Genomic DNA, 23,021 nt, shown 5'->3' with positions numbered 1-23,021 from the left:
ATTCACCAGCTCTTGGCTGACCCCCTTGTCTTGAATGGAGTCCCCCTCTCGGAGCTATCATTATGGGTGGAAGATCTTCCTGGTTCCCTCAACTCTCTCGGGGAGCCCCTATACTGATGGAGGGGCTGATGAAGGCTTGGATGGGCTCCCCGGGAGTGGACCTCTGCACCACCTCCTCGGCATGCCTATCAGTGTTGGCCACCCTTTCCAACTGCTCCTCCCTCGACATGTCTACTACGGGCCTCTTCTTACCTACCTCGGGCCCGTCTATGGGCTTCTTTGACGCCTCCGTTAGCTTTTTGCCCCCCACCAAGGGCCTCTTCACCACACTAGCGACTTCCTGGAGTGCCACCATCGACTGCTTCCCCTTGGCGGGGACCTGCAGATTTCCCCCCTTCACCAGGGCGGGAGGGGGGGTAGCTTCATCATCGGGCCTCTTCAGCGTTTGCCCTTCAGCTTTCTTCACGGCTTGCTTCGCTCGAGCCTTCTCCAACAAATGTTGCTTGGCATCCATTGGCACTTGTACAAAGAAGCAAAGGAAAACAGTTAATACATTAGAGTGAAAAAAGAAAAAATATAGAAGACGTACTAACCACAAAACCTCTCTTAGCGAGGGGGGCTGGGCTAATCCTAGCGAAGACTAGGGAGACCTCCTCCTCCACCAACGGCTTAGCCTGGAATGTCCCCATCACAAGTAGGTGAGGTACAACTACAACCTCTTCATCTCGGAGCGGTGGGGGACATCTCTCGATGATGACACATGCCTCCCCCTAGTCAGACTTGAACCGCCAGCCCTCAGAGCAGGAGACGTAGAAGAACTTATCCTTCCACCCGTGTACAGATGAGGGGTTATGTACTGGCTTCCCCCTTCTTGGGTGGAAGTAATACATGTTGGCCTCAGAAGCATGCTTCCTCGGTTTGAACATGGCACGGAACAACCTCAACTTCAACCCACGCCCCTGAGCTGAGCCTACACCATCATTGCTATGATAGTCTTGAGGGCGTTGGGTATGAGCTGGCTAATAGTGATGCCGTACCACTCCAGCAACTCGGAGATCAAAGAAGGGAGGGGAAACCTAAGGCCAGACTCCAAAAAATGCTGGTAGACACAGATTTTCCCCTCCTCGGGGGTCTACAGCCGATTGCCCACATCGGGGACCCTCAGGTCATAAGATCGGGGTTCGTGGAATCTCCTTGCTAGGGATTTGACCTAGCTCACTTCCAAGGAGCTGTCAAACTTCGAACGCGGAACACCAGCGTTAGCCACCCTTTGGGCAGCACTCCCTCCCACCGGTCTGGCGTTGACTTCCACAACATCCTCCTTGGAGAGAGGAGACCCTTCGGGCTCCCTCGGCGGTGTCGACACAACGCTTTCATGGGGGAGTCATTCCCTCGGCGGCTACCCTCAGCACCCCCGGGGCTAACCTTTCCCTCAGGATGGCCACCTCCCACTGAAGGGGGGCTATGGCTAAGGAACCTAGAGAAGACAGAGGGGAAGGGGTTGAAGAGGAGCTCCCTCCTAAGGTGTTCGGGAGTTCATGGCATTCAAGACCAGAATCTGAAAATGACATGATCGATTACCTAAGGAGGTGAAGAAGAAATGTCCTAAAGAACAAAGGAACGTGGAAAGTCTTGAAGAATTGAGAGCTGGGGAGATGAGTTCACTTGATAGCAAAGGCATCTAACTCCAAATGAAGGGGAAGTCACCACCAAGGCCCCTATTTAAAGGAAAATGGACAGCCTGGATCTCACTAAATCTGACGGCTAAGACGTCTCCGATTCCACCACCAAACTAAATGCGCGACCTGACGCTCATCCTCGGAATAAGAAATGACACCAAAGCAATGATTCAGATTAATACGGATCCAACGGTCATAGGAGCCCTCCGCTTCTGCGAACCAATTCTACTGCACCTTCTAGCGCATGCCCTCGAAAAACGAAATGATGCTAGGTGGACCACGAAGATTGCCCATGGCAGACCGCTAAGTGAGCTATAGGGCCCGCCCATCACAAACCACCGGGCAGACCCCTCAACTCGGAAAATGCATGACTATTGGAATAACCGTCCCCTGCATGGTTGCCCCCTAACGTGATCGGCCTGTGCATGATACGGGACACCTCCACCAAACCGAGGCAGCCGCACCCACGCCATGGCTGATGAATCTAAAGGCATAATGACCACTATTCCCAACAACCGAAGCCGATGCCTTACCTCGACTACTACCCTCGTTGCCAGCCGAAGCCAAGGCCTCGCCTTGGCCTCAGGAAGTGGGGGGCAAATGATGTTGGTTGGCTTGGCCTAGCCCATCGCGGGCTGGGAGGCCCAGCCCACTAACGCCTGATAGCATTAGCCATAGCAGGGGGAGCCCTATTTCCTTAAAAGGGATTCGAAACAGGGAATTCTAACAAAGCTCACTCATTTACTCCCCGCACCTACCTTGCTCCCTTAACATTTACTTTGGTAGATCCAATGCACCTAAGGGCTGTCACCAAGACCTCGTCTACACCCTCTCCTACTTTACACCTTGTGCTAACTTGAGCGTCGGAGCCTCTGCCTCAGGTCTCCGCCCGAGGCCTCTGATATTCCCTGTTTTGTAGTACCCCTGGTCTCAAGGAACCTCATCATCGAAGGAACAACCTATAGTCCTTGGCTTCTATGGTCCTCAGAAGGAATACCTCGTCTCGGCCTACGGTCCTCGTCTTCGGCTCACCTCTTCCGAGGCCCTGAAGTCTTTAGCCTACTTTCGGAACTTAGAGAGTGAATTTACCTCGTTGCCCCGGTCAATTTGTGCGGCAACAAATACCATCAGATTAACTATCTTGTTTATGATATTGGTTGATTGGTCATAAATTTTTTGGATATTATGTTTTTTTTGGTATCAATCAAACCCATAAAATATATATCATCTGCCTATCACATTTTCACCTGTTTTTTTCTCTATGTGGGAAAAATATGGTATGGAAAGAGTTTTGACCAATCAAAATCCACCCATGAATTTTGATAAACAACACCTTATTCGCTACCACGTTTATGATTCCATTTTATTGGTCAATTATTTTTCAAATGTTATATCTTTTCCATGTCATAGTCGAACCCCTTTTCCATATCATAGTCGAATCCTTCGGTTATGTTTGGTTTGAAGGAAAAGGTAGGGTAAGGAAGGGAAAGACAAGGAAACCTATACAGGGTTTGTAAATGTTTCCCTACCTTTCCCTTTTTTCCCTTCATTTTTTTTAAAACCAAACATAACCTTAGGTAATTTTTCACTATTGTTATTTTAATCCTTATACTTATTTTGTTTTTAAAGCCTATTTAATGGGAATTTTTATTTTATTAATTTAGCATTTACCACATGAAAGAAGGGTAAGAATTTTTTAGAGAAATAGCCAAAAAAAAATATTCTAAGAAAAGAATTTGGAAAATATCTCCCCATAAAACAAACATATAAATATGGAGATATTCCCAATGCATGGTTGTAAAAGGCTGCATGAACGGTGTGGGCACAGTCTTGTAAGCACTGAAGCTAATCTCCAAAGAAAATGTCATTATCCTACATCCCACATTTATCTAAAAAATAAAAACATGGAAAAAGTTTCCCAACTTACTTGAATAAATAGGTTCTTTGTTAAAACTTTGAAGAGGTTCAAGAGTCAAGATTAATTTTTTTTTTTTGTAAAAAAAAAACTAATAATGAATAGCTCTGATTAAGGCTCTGTTTGGCTACGAACTAAGATTTAAATAAAAAAGGGTAATTGGCTTGATTGGTAAGAAACCGTGGGCAAGTCAGAGGGCAGTGAGCCAGGCATCATATGATCTACCATGGATTATTTTTTCTTTACTAGGCAAAATGGGGTACACAACGGAGGTGGCTCTCCCCTAAACCCCAAATTTGATAAGGAAAAGTGAGACAACTTGATAAGAAAGCAAAGATGTGGTTAGAAATAAATAAAAATAATGATGAATTCAACTCTCAAAGGGATAATGCATTCAAATCAAAACTTAAAAGTGCTTTTTGGTCGAAGTTGGCAATAACCCTGCATGGCCTATGGACTTATAGTAGGTGAGCTAGGGCAAAAACTAGTAGGCCTAGAATCAACTAAGGTCAAAACTGAGGCCAACCAGTCTCTGTGTGTGTATATTTCAATTTTCAATCACCAAGCTAGCATTACTTAAACATGAAGAAGAACTTCCTCTTCTACGAATCACTTAAGTGCTTCCTGAAATCAAAGCCATAGATCAAACAATTTTTATTAAGTACTAGACATGTTTATGTTAAAATGAAGTCATATGTAGGGATGGAAATTTTCCCCATTTCTTTGATCTCCGTGGGGATCCACCTTGAATGGGGCAGGGATGGGGATGGGGAAATTTTCATCCATGTTAGCGGGGATGGGGAGAGCACTCCCCGCCCCATGAGGACCCTGATCCCCATGGGGATCCACCTCGAATGGGGTTGGTATGGGGATGGGGAAATGTTCATTCCCGTTAGCAGGGATGGGGTGGGGATCGGGAGAGCACTCCCCACCCCGCGAGGACCCTGATCCCCGCCCTATAGGATCCCCACTAATATATGTATATATGGATGCATACGCTATATATGTATATATGTGCACATACATCAATATATTATTATTTTTAAAAATATGGCTGAATATTTTCTAATAGGATTATAAATTTTAATTATTTTATTTTATTTTTTTAAATAAAATAAAAAAACAAAATGGTTAACATTATAAAAAATCACGGGGAATTGATGGGGACCCCCACGGGGATGGGGATAACTTTGTCCCCGTTAGTGAGGACGGAGATGGGGATTTTCGTGGGAATGGGGATGGGGATGGGGATGGGGATGGGTTCATAGTACCCATCCCCGCCCCGCCCCGTTGCCATTCCTAGTCATATGTGGAGTCTCAAATGTTTTAAAATAGAAGGGTGATGGAGCTGTCAAAACACTAGTTAGCCCAAAATATCACGACAATGAACCCGCTTTGGGTACTATGAACCCATACTTTTAAATCCAAAAAGACTTCAGTGTTATAGTTTTTATCAAGGGATCCCCCTTGATGAATCCACACTAGTGCAAACGGTGTAAATAAATGTAGGATTGAATATAAATTTTGGTTTGCCTTCTTCATATTTGACTTTATCTTACTTTTTTGTGAGAAGAGTGAATGTAAGTGTAATTACATATAGTTCTTTATCACCTCAATTACATTGTAGATATCAAAATAAGGTCATGAGCACAAATCTAACAGCACTTAGAATCTCTTAGAACCTACGGTAGGCTTAATAACCATTGTACATTTGTGATGAGCTTAATAACCATCACAAACTTGCAACGAGCTTAACAATCATCGCAAACTTGCGATAAACGTAATATCCATCGTAGAAATTACGATGAGCTTAAAAGCTACCCGGGATTTGCAATAAGCATGGAAGGCCATCCAAGACTTGCAATTAGCATAAAACACCTCTTGGAACACACAATGAACGATGGGCGTCACCTGAGACTTGCAATATCATGGCTAGTCAGATCTTGTTCTTTAACACGTGGCCACTGAGAAACCCATAAAGAGATGTAGCCTACATGTGCCATGTGAGAATCCTTAAGAGAAAGAAAACTTTGTCTTTGAAGGATCTCGCTAGACATGTGGTGAAATCCCAATAGTACTCCCTTAATAGATGACATAAAGATTCAATTTCCTAATAGGAAATGTCTTCTTTTAGATCTTTCTCCTTGTAGCCTTGGGGTCCTCTTTATAAAAAGGGGAATAACTCTCCCACACGATGGACAATACCATATAACTCTAACCCTAGCGCTTTTCAAAGGAGCTCTCTCTCTCTCTCTCTCTAGCTTCCTTCTCTTATCTTCTCCCATCGTCCTCTACAATCGGTATTCCTTCTGTCATTCTCTCTTTCTTGCTATCTTCTCCAGACCTTCGGAGATTTGACCAACCTCCGTCATCTTACCACCGTAACTACAATAAGTAGGAGGAAGGTTATTTGTTTAAGAAGCAAAATGATGTGGTATGTACCTTATTTGACAAGGAATTGATGTAGAAGGAAGGATGAAGATGTAAAACTTGCATTGTAACAAAGTTCAAATGAGACAGAAAGTAGAAATTCATTCATTCAACCACCGATTACCCTCATCACTAATCTCCCGTTTTGTTATTCTTCCTTTTGCCCTAGCCTACCGATTGATTCCCTGTTCTTGGTCTTTCTCTGTCTTTCAAAAAGACCACCTCCCTATTTTAGCCACCACCTTACTTATAGAAACACTATAGATACTTCAATAAATTATGAAAATACATTAATAAAACTTAATATAAGGCCTTAATAAGGTATACATACATAAAAATCACATATTTTAGTGGGTCTCATGAAGAAATTAAAGATATCCTAATTAGGGGTGTAAGTTAGATTTGCCCGAATTAATAGTTTACACTATTTTGGGTTTAGGCTTTGGGTTGGGCCCATTGAATTTTTGACAAAATCCCAACCCTAACCTGCAAAAGTTGCACTCCTAATTAATCTTAATCAACATATAGGAACACATTCAAATTCATCAAAGTATCTAATTATCATGTTCACACTTGACATTTTACATTCAAATGCATATTTTTTTTTTTTGTTTCTAAGAGGTTACAACGAAAGAATTTAGTTGTCTAACTCCCTAAAATAAAAATTATTCACAAGGATGAAAAGTGATAACTCTTTTGGTTGTAAATGGTAATTTTCTATTTATTTTCACATTAAAAATAAATAAAAATTCAAAAATTAAAAATTTGATATAAAATTGTATGGGAGGCGTGACTCATAGGGGTGTTCATCGAAACTAAAAACCCAAAAAAACGAACCATACTAGTGATTTCGATTTCAATTTGGTAGTTTTGGAAAACCAAAGGTACCCACGTCAGCACCCCTCTTTTTCTCCCGGTCCCTCTTCTCTCCTCTCCTTTCTCCCTTACCCCTTCCCAACCCTTCCATGCTTTCATGTAGCCACGTGGCATCTCTCTCTTCTTTACTAGAGTCCCACTCTCTCTCTCTCTCTCTCTCTCTCATGTTCCTAAACATTTAGCAAATCCCTCTTAAAATTTCTCCTAAGCTATCTCTCTCACCTAAAATTCCTCCTAAAATACCTCTTAATCTATCCTACATACCCAATCTAGCTATGTGGCACCACTATCCCCTATTTTCTTCTAAATAATCTCTTATTATCTCTAATTCCTATTTATCTGCTAAATTATCTCTATTTATCTCCTCTGGCTCCCACTTTTCATCTATGTCTATTTAAGAAAAGTTTGAATTAAAATGTTTAATAATTATTTAAATATAATAACAAAATTATGTAATAACTTTAAAATATTTATTAAAACAAAAAATAATTATAATAGATTTAATAATGTTTAGATTATTAACAATATAAATTATAATTTTAATGATTAAAAATTATGTAATAACAATAAAAATATCAGTAACAAAATCATTTAAATAATAAAAAATTGAAGTATTATTTATATATTTCAATAACAAAACATATTAAGAATAAAAAAAATAATTATATAACAAAATATTTAATATTATGTAATATATATAATCAAACACTAAAAATTAAAATATTTTTTAAATATTTCAATAACTAAATAATTTAAATAAAAATATTAAATATAGTTAAATAATTATATAACAAAATATTTAATATTATGTAATAACTTTCAAATAATGAAAATTTTTTAAAAATTTTATTGTATTTAATTTATAATTATTATATTTTTATTATTTATTTATTATATTTTTGTTATATTTTTTTTCAATAATTGTATATCTTTGCTATAAATTATCAATAAGTATTGGAGATTAATGTTTTGTTATTTATTAGGGATTTAACTATTAATTTAGTTGAAATTATGAATGTTCATGAGTTAGTTCGGTTGTATATTGTTTGGCCAACCAAAATGACTTGGTTGGGTTTGGGTTGGGGAGTTGGACACCCAAAACCAACCGACCATTAGTGAAAACTGGCCAATTCGGGTTGTATCAATTAAGGTCAGTTTTTGGTTTGGTTGATCGGTTCAAAAGATTTAAACTTAAAGATTTAAATTTAAAAATTACAGTGGTACTATTAAAAAAGTAAATTAAAAAATTTAAATTTATGATATAAAATATTTTAGACTCAGAAATATGGTAATTTCTCACTTTCCCATATTAGAAGAATTATATTTAAATATGGTTGGATCGATTTGATTTTGGTCAGTTTACAAATAACCAAATCAAAATTGACCCACCCTAACTAATCAAGTTAAAAATTTATTAAACCAAAGTTGACCGAAAATATTAGAATATATATATCAATTTTGTAATTAAAAACTCAGTATTCATAAGGCCATTTTAACAGCAAAAAGGAAATAAGTCCTAAGGAATGCCAAATGCAGCCTTAGACGGAATTGGAGAAGTTGGAGAAGTTTTTGTCCAATTATATCATCCAACAAAGAAGGTATTAGACTGCATTTGGCATTCCTGGACTTATCTGATAATGAGAAATGGGCACGACAAGTTGAAGACTGTATAGGTGACAGTTAACATTACCGTTGAAGCCGTTACAGTCACTCCCACTGCCGCTTTGTTCCTTCAATCCCTTTATTTTATTGTGCAGGTACGTAGCATGTGAAGATGTCCGCCAGCCACCCCTGACTTTTCCCTTTGTTTTTCACATTTTTTTTGGGGGTAATCGATGACAGATAACAAACAAGCCACATGAACTGCCACTTAGGAAGCTAGCTAAATCTAGTGGTGGTGACCCACAAAGCCATTAGCCCATAAGAGAGGTTGCAGAGGGAGAGGGGAAGGTCGGCCCGTCCTCAGTCACTTTACTCTTTTGGGTTGGTTTTTACCTTTTTCTTCTTTGGATTTTTCGAACAAGTCAAGCTTGGTATCTCCCCATGTGGTAAGAGAGGACTTTACAAAGTTGAAAACTTTTGGGCGACTTCTTTTGCCTGGAATTTTGTTGGGTCTCACATGGTGCAGGCCACTTTAGAAACAAAAAAGCGCAGCAGCAGACACCAGAGAGAGACAAAGGTTGCCAGGTGGCAAAAGTGGACGGTGCTCATGTTGTTGATGACGTGGCCACATGTGACTATATGAAGCTCTTCATATGCAAATGCAAGCCATCAAACGATTTTATGATGTAGAGAGGAACCCACAACCACCCTATTGAGAATAAAAAATAGGCATCAAATTTCTTTTAGCCGTGTTCAGTATTGCATTTTGTGAGAAAGGAACAGCAAAAGGTGTAGATGTAGATGGTTGATCTATAGGGTCCCACATTTGTTGAATGGTGTGGATCAGCTAAGGATACATTCTTCCATCCGGCCAAAATTGGCAAGGAGCTTTCTTATATATTCCTCATAATTACGTACTTTTCGTACTTAATATGAAGGAGCTTAATTTTATTGGTGAACATCGAAAACATTTTTCTCCCATAATTTTATGACTGTCGCCAATTTGACGCAATCCTCCTTTATCGTGGCTTAGGATGAATGGTTTTATGCGATCCTAATTAAATGAAGCCACCCCAAACTGATTCTTGAATTAATGGTATAATTGGCATGGTTTTCAAAGCGGGATGGGATCGAAAAAATTGGGAATTGGTCAGGTGATTGGTTATGTTTTACCCTAGAGTTTTTATTTTCCCCAAAACCGTTGATTTGGTCAATAAATCATTAATTCAAGCGGTCGAATCATTCAAACTGTTTAATGGTTTAGCCGGTTTTTATTTTTTTGTTATAATGGGCCGTTCATTTGGTTTGAACGGTTAGACCATTCAACCCGGGAACTGGACCCCTGACCGATTCATTGTCCAATTCGATTTTAGAAACCTTGATAATTGGGATTAGCTAAAGGTGATGAATATATAATTATAAGTCTTCTAGCAATAGTGAGAGAGATTAATTTTATACATACATAAGCAAATAGGAATGTGAAAAGGGTTCAACTATGGTACGGGAAATGATAATTGAAAAATTTGTGATCAATCAACTAGTTATACTCCAAAACTGTTAACCAATCAGGTGAAACTTATTCAAAATTCATAGGTGGATTTTGGTTGGTCAAAACTCTTTAGATGCCATGTCTTTCCGGCATCATATTTTCCCATATAATGGTTTTAAAAACTCGACCAGAAATATAATAGAACCGGTTTAACTACTGATTTTAAACAGTCTGATTATCCGGTCCAAACCTGAGTTGATCAGTTTTGGAGTCTAAAACCAGATCCAGACCTATGACTGGTTCTTGGGTCAACCAGTCCGACAGTCCGGTCCGATCTGGTTTTTCAAAACCATAGTCAGGCTAGCTAACTGAAATCGACCGAGTGTTGGGTTTTACATAATCTTGGTAAGTTGGGTCAATTCACTGACAATTGACTCACCAACATCTTTGGCATATTAAAATATCTACTTCATGTTCTACCAGAAAAGAAACCAGGAGATGAGCCGAAAGACTTCCGTGCACCTATTGTCTTGTTCTGCACCAAGTTTTGCTCCACAAATTTTCCAATAAACTCATCAACAAGGATTAACAAATGCATGGTTTAGAATAAGCATCTAAAGCAAACTCTGATAAGCAATATCAAGAGGAAATCTCTCTCTCTCTCTCTCTACAATGGTCAAAGGATGGATGTTAGCTATGAAAGCTTAATTAGTTTGTTGCCATCCAAGAAGGCATCTTTTAAGACTACCCTTCATCCCTTATCTATTTGTGATTTTGAGTTATCACTATCTTATATACGAGGTTCAAAAGTATCCATATGTCCAATACACGGTGTTTTGAGAAACCCATTTATTTTATTTATTAAACAATATAAAATTATTTATAAAAATAAAATAAAATAAAACATATGGTTAAAAGCATTGACACACTCCTCCCACAATACAAAAGTGTATCCCTACTTTGAATTATGCCTATATATATATATATATATATATATATATATATATATATATATTTCTCAATTAATAAAATTTCTGGCCATGAGATCAAATTTCTTCTATCTCTACCAATATTAACAATATGAGCCAAACTAAAGAAAAATGGAAGATAATTCTTTCTGCTACGTCGATTTGGAAGGAAATGGAACTATTTCCACCTTGAAAAACAAATCAAAATAATCGGCTAAACTAAGTCAAACTCTTGGGTTAGTATAACTACTAATATAATTTCTAAATTGACAATTTTGGCTGTAATTACCTAATCAAAGTTGGCCAGACCACCCATCCAAAAAGAATCTTAGAATTAATACAAGTGTGGGAACATGAAAAACATCGCCAATTAAGCTTTTATTGAGCATGTCATAGAAAAAGTTCTAACTCTGTTTAATGAATTAAAAAAAATGAGCGAATCTAAAGCCCCGTTTGATTCCCAGGAATTGGGGTTTGGAATCAGAATTGGAATGAGTTATTCTGATTTCAATTGTGGTTGGGCAGAATCGAGATCCTATTCCCATTCTTGTTATAATAACATTCTCTCATTTGAGGGAATGATCATTCCCTGCCTCTCCTTTAAAAATGAAATTTTATTCCTACTGATTTCAATTTTCATTCCCATTCAGGCTGTGGGAATAGACCATTCCAATTCCAACTCCACACCAAACGGACCCTAAGTGGTCTAGGTAGAATTATCAAAATTTGCCTCAGCAGACTCAATTCATCTTTTAGAAAATGTACTTTCCAATTTAACAAGATGTAACCTACCCTCCCCCTCCCACGTGCAACTATTTATCATAAAAAAAAATATAAATGTCAAATTTCTGATGAAAAGCAATACTACCAACATCTACAGCAACGCCCCACCAGCTGATTGTTGTTATATATACTCTTCTTTTATTTTTCTTTCTACTTTTTACTTTTCTTTTTCTTGCTTTTAAACACTTTTTTTTTTTTTAATTCTCCTGTTGGTCTAGCGACTAATTCTACAGAAAAACATAATATCCGCTCTTTATTGACTGAGACATGCATCTAATCTTCTTTTCTTCATTCCTTTTTCTTCTTTAGTATATATACACGTGGCAAATCATGATTAGCTCCGTGGTTTTCGTTTGGTTTTAAAATACAAAATGGTTATAGATTCCACTGATGTAAGCTTGGTTGTTGATGATTCAATGTACATAACACATCAGATTATTATTTATATATTTTTTATATTTTATAGTATTAATGGGCATTATTTTGCATGTATTATTATAATAATGCTTACATTATTAAGGTCTCATTTTTCATGCTACAGTCTTTTTTTGTTTGGTTCATAACAGATTTAGCCATTGAAAGTTAATATGCTGAAAAGATGTGAAAAACCCATTTTAGACTAATATCGGGAAGTTTCAAATAGAGTTTTCCGTGTCTTCTCACTTTATTCTTGCGCAGAACTATACAAAAAAATGCATGATAACCAAACTAGTTTTGGACTAATCAGATCTTCATGCAAAAGCTCAATATGTCTTTTGACTGTCAGAACTACAAGAAGATTTTCCCAAAAAAACCTGTCAAATGGTCTGTAATTATTTAGACCACAGCTAAATCCATGCAAACATGCCCATTTGATGAAAGATCAATGGCGAAATTGGAATTTACATCCATCCACAATTAAATATATGTTTCAAAAACCAAAGCAAAGAATATAGTTTCTTCCTTCTTTTTTATTATAAAAACTATTTCTACAATTATCATATACTAACTTCATTACAAAGATGGAGTCGTTCTTAGATTTTCATCTTCGTGTTATTGCTTTAGCTGATTCTTGAGGTAGATCCCGTTCATACATCTTTATTGGTGTCTGGTACAAGGCTGTTATCTTGTAAGTGGTTTGAACAATTTATAAGTAAAGGGTTGTTACAATTATTTTACCTCAATTTTTGGTAAAAATAGTTTTTTTTTAGTGTTTCTTGCAAGGTTAAATAACTGAATTGGACAGGAAACCGTTTGGGGATCACTTCTTAGATCAAATGGTCCGACCGTCAGATCCAAACGAATAGTTCGTTTTGACAAAAATAAAAAAAAATAAAAAATGGTAAAAAACCATTATTTGAATTGACGGTTTGATGATTCGACCACCCGGATTAACTTAATTTTGGGTGAAACGGAGCCAGTAATGTCTGGTTTTTCCGATCCAGTCCAATTTTGAAAATATTGGTTTCTTGCTCCGAAATGTGTTTTATCCCATGTGGCATCTGTGTATCTTTAAATATAATATTAATACATATATAAACTATTATGATTGAGAGAGTTTGTGCAGAATCACTTGTTCTCCCAATTTCCACCAAGACAAGACATTACCTGAGGCAACGACTACCCTTTTCTTACCAACGTATTAAAACATAGGGAAGCCATACAATTTAGCTAGGGTTAAGGGTGTCAATGGACCGGTCCGTCCAGTCCAAAATCAATTTGTATGGATTGGATGGACTAAAAAGACATATAGATCGAATCAATTCGGTTCAAAATATTTATTAGATTAGATTGGACCTGGTCCATCCGTAATAAATTTATATTGAATTTGGTTAGAGTAAGCCAATATTCAGTTTATTAATATAAGATAAGAATATAGGTATCAATAGACTGGATTTAGGTTGAAACCAATCTAAATTAAAACGAATTTGAACAAATTGAACAGTCCTAATATTAAATTGGATTGATCCAAAATAGTCTAAATTATTCATTAGATTGGATTGGACCTGATCCATTTGTAATAGACTCATATCAGATTGGATCGATTGGACCAAATCCAGTCTAATCGACACCCCTAGCTAGGGTTAATAATATTTGATACAACCATACAACACATAAACATGATTGAAAAAAGACACAAAATTAGTGGGTTTAGGACGTTTTATCTTAACCATGTTTGTGTCAGAACTGTGTAATCCATTTACCACAATCCATAAACATATTAATTTGAAAATCATGTATTTATATTTTATTTAAATCTATTTATTCTTTGATTTAAATGCATTAATTGTATTAAACTATTAATCACCCAAAATCTCAAGTATTATACACATATAATATACACCATAAATATTGTTAGCTTGTGACAAAGTGACAACGCAATTAATAATGGTCCCTACAGAAATCATCATCAAAGGGCTTGCTCTTGACAGGGAGGGATAAATGACGAATGGTGGTGGCATTTGGCCATTAGCCCATTAATGTATGTGTCGCATTTGGATTTTGCTTTTCTCATTGCCCTGGGACACTCATGTCTTTGGTTCTTCCAAACAATAACGATGGCAAGTGAGGGACCTTTTGAATTTTGATTGCAGCTGAATTGGCTGAATTAAATTACATTTGATTTTGCTTTGTTTTTTTTTCATAAATAATGCCCATTTGGGAGAACTTTCACCAAACTGGGTTTTATGTACACACTCTCTACTCACATTGAATTGCAGCCACACGTCACCATCTTAAATTGTGAGAAGTGCGGCTGCCGTGTATGATGGGTAAGGTGCAGGTAGAGAAAATGAATAAGAAAACTGGATTCAACTTTTAGCTTTTCAAGGTGGATATACACTTATAATAGACTTTTTTTGGTAAAGCTGAAAGCAGCTCAACCAAAACTAAAGCTCTCCCAAACAGACTCATAATGTAAGGTCTGTTTGGGAGGGTTGAAGCATTGGTTGGATTTGAAGAAGCCACTAAAAGTAGTTTCAGCAGAAAGCCATGTTTTTTGCCTTCCGACAGGGTTTTCACCAAACATAGTTTGTGGGATAAGTAAGACCCACCTCACAAAACCAGGGCACTGGCTGCAAGCTCCATGGAATTTGGTTGATTATTTTACTTTGGAACTAGACTGAGTCTGGTTGCAGCACAAATTTATTTGCACTAATGAATGATTTAGGTGCAAATTATGATTTTTTTTTTCAAATCTTATCTTATTTTATTTGAATGCAGTGTAATAAATAAAGTAAAAAAAAACTTGAAACAAAATAAAGCAAAACCCAAAACAAAGATTAAGCCAGAATTTTTTTTTTAATATTTACACTCCTATACATTTTTACTAGTACACTGCAACCAAATGCAGCCAAAGTTTCAATTTAGAAAGAATACAAAATACACACTATGCATTTGTATTTATAGTCCTTCAAAACTGAGATTGAAAGACAAAAAACAAATAACTCATTCAGTTGTGTTGAACCATATAAGCAACTATTATCAAAAGGGGGCCCTCGGCCCTCCTCTGAGTGAGACCAGATCGATTACTTCCTCAGTCCTCACTTCACCACCCTACCCTCAAATCATCTCCATTTCGTTAGTATTCTCGATCGAAGCCAAGGCTGCTCTAGTATAAGCGTTCTGCCACAAATGCAGATAAGCTGGACCATCACCATCCCACGCTCAGAGAGGAATTTTCTGGCGAGTACCATCACGCATCAACCCCCCTCTTCTCAGTCACATTTGCCAAATACAACAAACCAAAAACCAGATATCTTTACATGTGTGCGTAGGGTTAGGCAAATTTCTGCAACTAACATGTGCTGTTGGAATGTCACCGCAACTGGAGGTTGGGTTTCCATGAGTCCGTTGTCTGCATCTCTTGTACGTACCGACCGGATTAGTTCCATGTGGTACACTAACAACACGTGGTCTCACTACCCAAGGAATAGAAACGTACGGTTTCTTTGATTCTTTTTTATTTTTTATTAGAAATTAAAAAAAAAAAAAAATGAAGTAATCCTCCTCCGTCTACGCTGCCTGCCATGTCTCCATTTTTATGTGAAGCCTGAAGGTAGATACAGAGAGTTTCAATGAACCCAGTGAAGCAGAGTAGCAGATGCAAGCTCGTGATTTTTTTGTCAATAAAGCGTGAGCTTTTTGATAACAAACAAGACGTGTAAGTGTGTGTAATACGAGCTGACGATTCTACCCACACTTATCACACGAGATCGCAGCCACACATGGGGAATATCTCGTGGTGAGCATTTTCATTTGATATGTTCCCAACGCACCGTGATAATGTTTTGTGGGTAAAAGATCCGGAGTCCCACTTACAAACAAACGAGCATTTTCATTTGAAATTGGGATCTATTCCTCACTTCCACATCCCATATTGAAAACATCTCCCACATAATAACCACCACCTCTGGTTAGGATCAAGGACTATTCACTCATGAGAGTGAGAGTGCAGTGTACAGAACAAGTGCACTCAAATGTCAAATCCTTCACCCCTGGGGAACTATTTGAAACTAGGTGTGGAATGAATCTGGTTACTGGTATATCCATCATCAAGGCTTTCTGCTCGGAGACATCACCAAAAGGAATCCATAATTGAGAATCGTACACCGTAGGATGTCAGGGGGCTTTAAGATGATCACATGGGCCGCCTTGATTATCTAGCTTAGTGGCTTACCTCATCCAATCATACAAATTGGGTTTCGTTATTTGGTTTTTCAGTTTAATTAATGATTTAATGTTCTTTAATGGGGGAGAAAAATATCTCTGAGTCTTCGTCAAGATGGTGGAGTTCGAAAAGAGGGAAGAAGAAAGGACAGAAAACCAAAAGCAAAAGGGAACTTGTGTACAATAAAATACATGAATTTAAAATTCGAGAAACATTAGGGGGTGGGGGGAAGATAGCGAATTCAGTTCGGCGGGGACCGATTCGAGCTAGTCGCGGCATCGTTGCCGACGACGGAGAGAAGCTCGGTGAGAGCGGTCATGGCTCTAACCTGCATCTCCAACGCAGCAATATAATCCGTTGCTTCCTCTAGAAGTTCCGGAAACGAGATTTTTCGGCAACCGGGAACTAACCCTCCGAGGACGCGCACTCTTCGCTGCAACGCCGGTAACCGCTTCTCCTTCAAGCGGAGAATGCTTGCTCCCGGCTTCTTCGACCTACAGTTTCCGGCGACCGCCACCCTGGGTTTCTTCTTCCTGAGTTTTAACTTGAGGCGGCCGTTGAGGATAGCCCTGCTCCATCGGGTTCGTCCTTTGGCCGCGACAGCCAGGACTCGATCCGCGGCTTCGCGTACAGCTCGGCCACGAGGCGGAGCTTCCGGGGATGCGGGGGGTTGATTCCGGCGGACTTGTCGCAAAGCTTCTAGAAGCTTCGAGGAGTAAGTTTGCTGTTCGGCTCGGGTCTTCCATCTTGTTGGGTCTTCTGGGTTCTGATTCGCGGTTTTCTTCCTCTTCTTCTTTTTCGACTCTAGCGATCTATCGGAGCTGGCTTCGGGATTCGAGATCAGAGGTGATGCCATCAATCGGACCGAAAAAGCCACCTCTTTTTCTTCTTTCTCTCTCTTACGAATTCAATCGAGATGATAGAGGTCCGAAGCACGAATACAAGATTCTCACCAACGAAGAATCGGAATCAATCTCTCTCTCTCTGACAGAGAAAACGAAAAAGGAAGGTAACGAGAGTAACGAAACGCCTAATAAGAACGAACACCTGAAGGAAAATGGAAAATAGATTCAGATAGAGAGAAATGCATAAAAGGAAAACAAAGGAATACCAAATCGAGACAAGCAGAAAAATTCGGAACTCGCTGATCAATCCACCGAATCCAGTTGACAGGAAGGCGGTTCTCCCCTCTGGTGTCAGGTGGATCGCTCGCTAGTCGCAACTCGCAAGCTAATATTACACCAAAACGTCATGAATACATGATTTTTCTTTCCGATGAAAACCAGTATAAAAAAAAAAAAAAAAAAAACTCTGAGAAGATTTATGTTAGCTCTGTTTTTCGAAAACAAATTACCAGGATGATCAACATCAAGGCTAGAAAGCAAGGAAAAAAACAAGACAGAAAACAAAAAACAAAAAACAAAATCAAATTTCGAGAAAGCGAATTCGATGTTATCTAAGGAAGATACGTCATACATGTACCTGAAGAAGGTAAAGCAATCTTCATGAGAAGAAACCGATCGGTCGAGGCAAGCGGGGGATCGATGACTATCGAAACTCGAAGGAGAGGAAGTAGGATCAGAGAAGCAGAGATGTTGTATGATTATGAAGTTGACGGAGGTTTTCAGCGTAGGTGCGTGAGGGAGCTTCGCTCGCTCGCTCCGCTGCGGCGGTGCGGCCTGTTGGGTTGGGCGACCCGCTTCGAACACAGAGCTGGTGAGCGGTAACTGCTGCTACTCTCGTGGGAATAGGGAGGTCTCCTATCATGATAAAGGAATCGTTAAAGTTGGAAGGTCGAGCACTCGAGCGAGGCTTTAAAGCAATCAGACAACACCACGTGTCGCTACTTAAATCGCATTTATTGTTTTAGTGCCTCGTTTCATTTCTCTTGTTGAGTAGCCTAGGTTTTCCGGTTTTCCCCCCTTTTTTTTATTTAATTTAATTATTTATTTATGATGTGACCAATTTACCCTGCTAGGGCTAAGGAAGAGAGATGTATGCAAATATAATGTAATGTAGCTATCAAACGCTTTTGTAGATTGCCAAACCCTGTACAATTCCAGAATCAAAATTGGTAGGTGAAATGCTGCCAAAAGCATTTTCCCAAACAAAAGTCATTTGGGCAGGACAGAGCTTTCTACTTCATGCATTGTAGTTCTCTAGCACATAAGATATTGCTTTTCCATCGATAAGAAAAGCCTTATTATGCCTTTTCACATTGAAGGACATAAATGCCCCTAATTAGAATTCTTTGTCTCTGCTCATCTCCCTTTCCGGCTTTGTGTTGGGTACATGCGTTCATCCCTTTTTCCCTTAATTGGACCAAGCACCATGTGAATGGGCAACTAATGGGGACTTTAAACCTTAAAAGGATATCCAACGGTGAAGGCTGAGTGGTGAACGATAAGGGCATTTTTGTCAGTCCATTGAAGGAAAAATTTGGTTGTCGGTTAGTGATTGCGGGGCATAATGGTAAGTTGGCGCAATTTCGTCGTTTTCCCTGCATAGACAATCGAGAAAGTGGGGAGCAGGTGGCGCCATGGCAGTTAACATTGGGTGGGCACGGCCCAGTTCTACCACTGCCACTGGCTCGGCCCCCACGTACCCTTTTGCCCCCATTGCTTGGTTGCTAGTGAAGCGAGTGAGTGAAAAAGAAAAAGAATCAGATTAAAGAAAAAAATAAAATAAAATAGAGTCGTATTTCAATAAGAACTCGACCGGGGTTGAGTTGGGACTTGGGACTGGTTGATGATGAGCCAGGCCCACCACAACTAAGACGACCAGTCCACTAGAATCCGATTCCAGGACTAATTTAACCCCACCTCACCGGGCACCGGTCATGGTAATCCCCATTTTAGGGATGACAATTTCTACTCTATTCAGCGCATATTTATTTTAATGGGGACACTTTTTTTTTTTTTTTTTTCTTTAAGGATGCGTTTGGAAAGAATGCAAATGAAGTGCAAATCTGGTTCACAATAAATTTGTACTCCAGTACACTTTTGCATGTGTTTGACAACATTACATTTATGCATTGGTAAGGTACAGATCAGTGCATATTTACATTGATAATAAGATCTAAAAGTACATCAATAAAAAAGAAGTAAATTTCCATTCAAGTGGAGTTTTGATTAAAAAAAAAGTATATATTTTATTGGAATTCATGTTTGCATCCATTGTAGCTAAAAGTCTGTTTGGTAAGAAGGTAAATTTGTCAATGCAAAACTAACCCAGTTATGCAATTTATATGAACTGTTTTACACTCTACATATTTGCATTGTTTTTAAATGCAGCCTAAAAAACAGATTTTCAGGCATGAATGGATTTTGAGATTTTACAACCCTATGGACATAATATTGTTGGAAGCCATATGAACTTATGTATTAAGTGTCGAATATGATAGCATTTTAAATTTTATGTGAAAGATAATTGATCATATATATATATATATATATATATATATTTTAACATGTTTTAATCAAATAATTGAAATTTTTTATATTTATTTATTTATTATCTATATATAGCAAAAAATAATAAGAAATTAAATGTAGATTTTAAACCTAATCTGTCAATCCAACCCACCCCACCACCCTGATTGTATTTTCATATTTGGATTGTGAAAATCCAACCCGTTATGAGTTTTGAAGAGAATACGGGTTGAGAGGTGTAGCCTCTAAGAAGAAGCCCACAGAATTGCCATCCCTATCCGGCTTACCTGGGTTGGACTGTGTTGTGATCGGATGTAGGAGCAAGGCCCAAGTTAACCCTTAATTTAACCTAACCCGAGCTGGTTTGTACTGAGCAATGGTCCCTCGTCCCTTATTTTGGCTTTGGGTCAGTCTCGTGTTATCGTCTGAAACACATATATACAGTAGTGAAAAGGAGAGATGGGTGGGTTGTCAGACGAAAGAATGAAGGTAGAACATTATATTAAATGGTTTCCCCTGCACAGACATCCCTCGTGCTGGAACATGTGAGACCATTTAATACCGAAAGCAGCTGCTGCTTATACTCACTACATCAACAAGCTTTCTTTCAGTCGTGAGTGCTAATATATGTGTAATTTCTGTCCTTTCTACCATCTTTATTTGCAATCTTATTAAAACTGACCAACCGGCCAGAGGAGGATGGTTGGCTATGATTGTGACAATTAATTCAAGTAAATCAATGTTCGGATCTTATAGAAAATCGGATTGTTTATTAGGTTCGGGTTTTATTAGTCTGTATCATGTAGCTGCTTTGCTCTTTTTTTTTTTTCATTATTCTTGTAAAAAATGAGAACATATCCAGCCAGATCATCATTGTCTGAAAACATAATGGTTTTCATGTGCAAAAATACTCGGAATTACATAACCGAATTCCAAGGCATGGTTGTTTCCATGTGCAAAAATACCCATAATTATTTTACCCGTTCCAAAATGTGGCCATGATACCAAACATCACTGTAATCGTTATTAGTTCTTTTAAAATTTAAATCATAATTTACATGTGCAAGAATATATCCAGCTTAGATGTTGGATTGGGTTCATTTCTAACAATAATTTACCGTGAAGCAAATCAAGCGATTGATTGGTTTGCATGCCAGGTTTTAACGTCTTCTTTGGATCGTTTGTTTTTGGTTAGGTTCAGATTAATCCAACTCAAAGTTACACCCATTCCCTAGACTAAAAAAATCAGGGACAAAGAACTTATTGATTTTTTAAAAATATTTATTTTTTATTAAAACAATGTCAATTGCTATTTGCTTTTGATCTTTGGGCTGTGTGAAACAAAAATGAGACAAAAGAGTGTTTTGAACGGTTGGTAAAAGTTGATTTTAAAAACATAACAATTTAAGGCTAAAACACTTTTAAGCCCCAAGATCACATAAAACCCGAAATTGGGGCTTTAAAAAGCACAAGCCCTGATGCTTGTCCAAACGCAACCAAAATACCTTATCAGAATGAAAACTTCCCAAGGACTGTCTTGGAAATAAAAAAAAAGTATCCGCAGAGAAAAAATATTTCTTTAAGAATTAAAATTTAAATTATTTTTACTTATATTGAGAATGTCACTGGAAAGATCTAAGAGATTTTTATTAATTTATTATTTTCCTAGAAAACTTGTCCCCAAGGTTTGAGATGGCATGTTTGTTGCTTGTGGCCTTTTCTTACAGAGAAGGATGATATTTTTGCCCACTTAAATTCAAAAAAAAAAAAAAAAAAGTGGTTCTAGTCAAATTATTGAAAACTCAGCACCTATTACGATTAACAAATTTCTTCCTTCTTATTTCCAGGGGTTCCAACCCAAGCAACTTTTAACTGGATTTAGGGAAACCCTACAAAACACTAATTGTTTAAATATTTGGATAAATTGCTGAAACCTCCCCTTAAATTTCTGACTGTGGTTGATACCTCTTCTAAAATTTAGTAAACTACAATGACCTCTCTAAGCTTTCTGATACAGTTATAAGTAGACTCCTTTTGGTAGAATCTTTTAACAAATAGACATGAAATGTCTAAAATACCTAAAAATACCCACACAATTACTATTGAAGCTGGTTTTTACTGAAAAAAAAAATATATGAACTTTATGAATAATATAAATAAAGAGAATTTAAAATTTTAGTTTTACTTTTGAATGATTAATATGAAGAATAAATTTGAAAAACAAACATTTTTATTAGAAGTAGCTGCATAGGTATTTTGTTACATTTTAATGTCTCTTTTTATAAGATTCTATCAGAGAAGTCTATTTACAATTATATAAAAAGTTCAAACAAAATAATTGCAATTATCAAACTTTAGAGAGATTCCAGCAACAAACAGAAACTTTAAGAGAGAGGTTTCAGAAATTTACTCTAAATATTTTATAAAATGATGATGTGGGTATGTCTTACTGGGCAGATTTATAATGTTAGCTCCATTGCTCCAAATTTGTTTATATATTCAGCAATGATTAGTGAGTGAGGCACAAAAGGAAAGAAAATATAGAAAACGCATGTGGTGGCTTCTAGTTTCTGTGTTACTTTCTATCTTATTCTTTGATTTTAGTGTTTTCTTTTTAATGTGTTTGGGGGCTTTTCTTCCATTCTCCCTACATAAGGTGTGGACAGGTTTCATCCGAATTGCCCCTCCTTCTTCTAAAGAGCAATATTCTCTCCCTTTTCTTTCTTTCTTTTTTTTTTTTATTAAATCAGTGTTTTCAAACCGTAGTTAATTCGAATGGTCGGACCACTTAGTTTGAAAATCGTCCAGATAATGAGTTCAATTTCACCCTTAACTCGATTCTTAGTAAAAAAATCATTGATTTGACCAACAATCCATTGATTAGGCAGTTGTACTGTCGATTCATTCAACCCGTATAATTATTTTTGGAGACATTTATTTTAATTATTTTTTTAAATTAGAATGGATCATCTATTCGAATTGAATGGTCAATCGATTAATAGCCAAAACGGTTCCGATTCTGGGCCAGTTTTTAAAACCTTGCTTTAAATTAATGTAGAATGTTTGTCAAGGTAAGCATCGTTAAGCTTTTGATAAGAATGCCAACACCCACTTAATAGACAATGACAGATATTGTTATGGTGAACTTTAGCACTAGTGAGACAGCAGCGATGTGATCTTTGGCATCTGATCCTATGATG

General features: G+C 37.8%; 1 pseudogene across 1 annotated transcript; it reads right to left on the bottom strand.

Moving 5' to 3' along the window:
• Nucleotides 1–16,540: 16,540 nt before the first annotated feature.
• Nucleotides 16,541–17,396, bottom strand: LOC148861257 (transcription factor bHLH148 pseudogene; annotated as a pseudogene). The gene has a single exon (XR_016113381.1). The product of XR_016113381.1 is annotated as a transcription factor bHLH148 pseudogene (transcript).
• Between the last annotated feature and the right edge of the window lie 5,625 nt (nt 17,397–23,021).

This window comes from Nelumbo lutea, chromosome 4 (assembly GCF_056320005.1).
Source record: "Nelumbo lutea isolate HS-2025 chromosome 4, American lotus-T2T, whole genome shotgun sequence".
Lineage (NCBI taxonomy): Eukaryota > Viridiplantae > Streptophyta > Magnoliopsida > Proteales > Nelumbonaceae > Nelumbo > Nelumbo lutea.
Note: the sequence above shows the minus strand (reverse complement) of the source record. Positions and strands in the feature narration are given on the sequence as shown.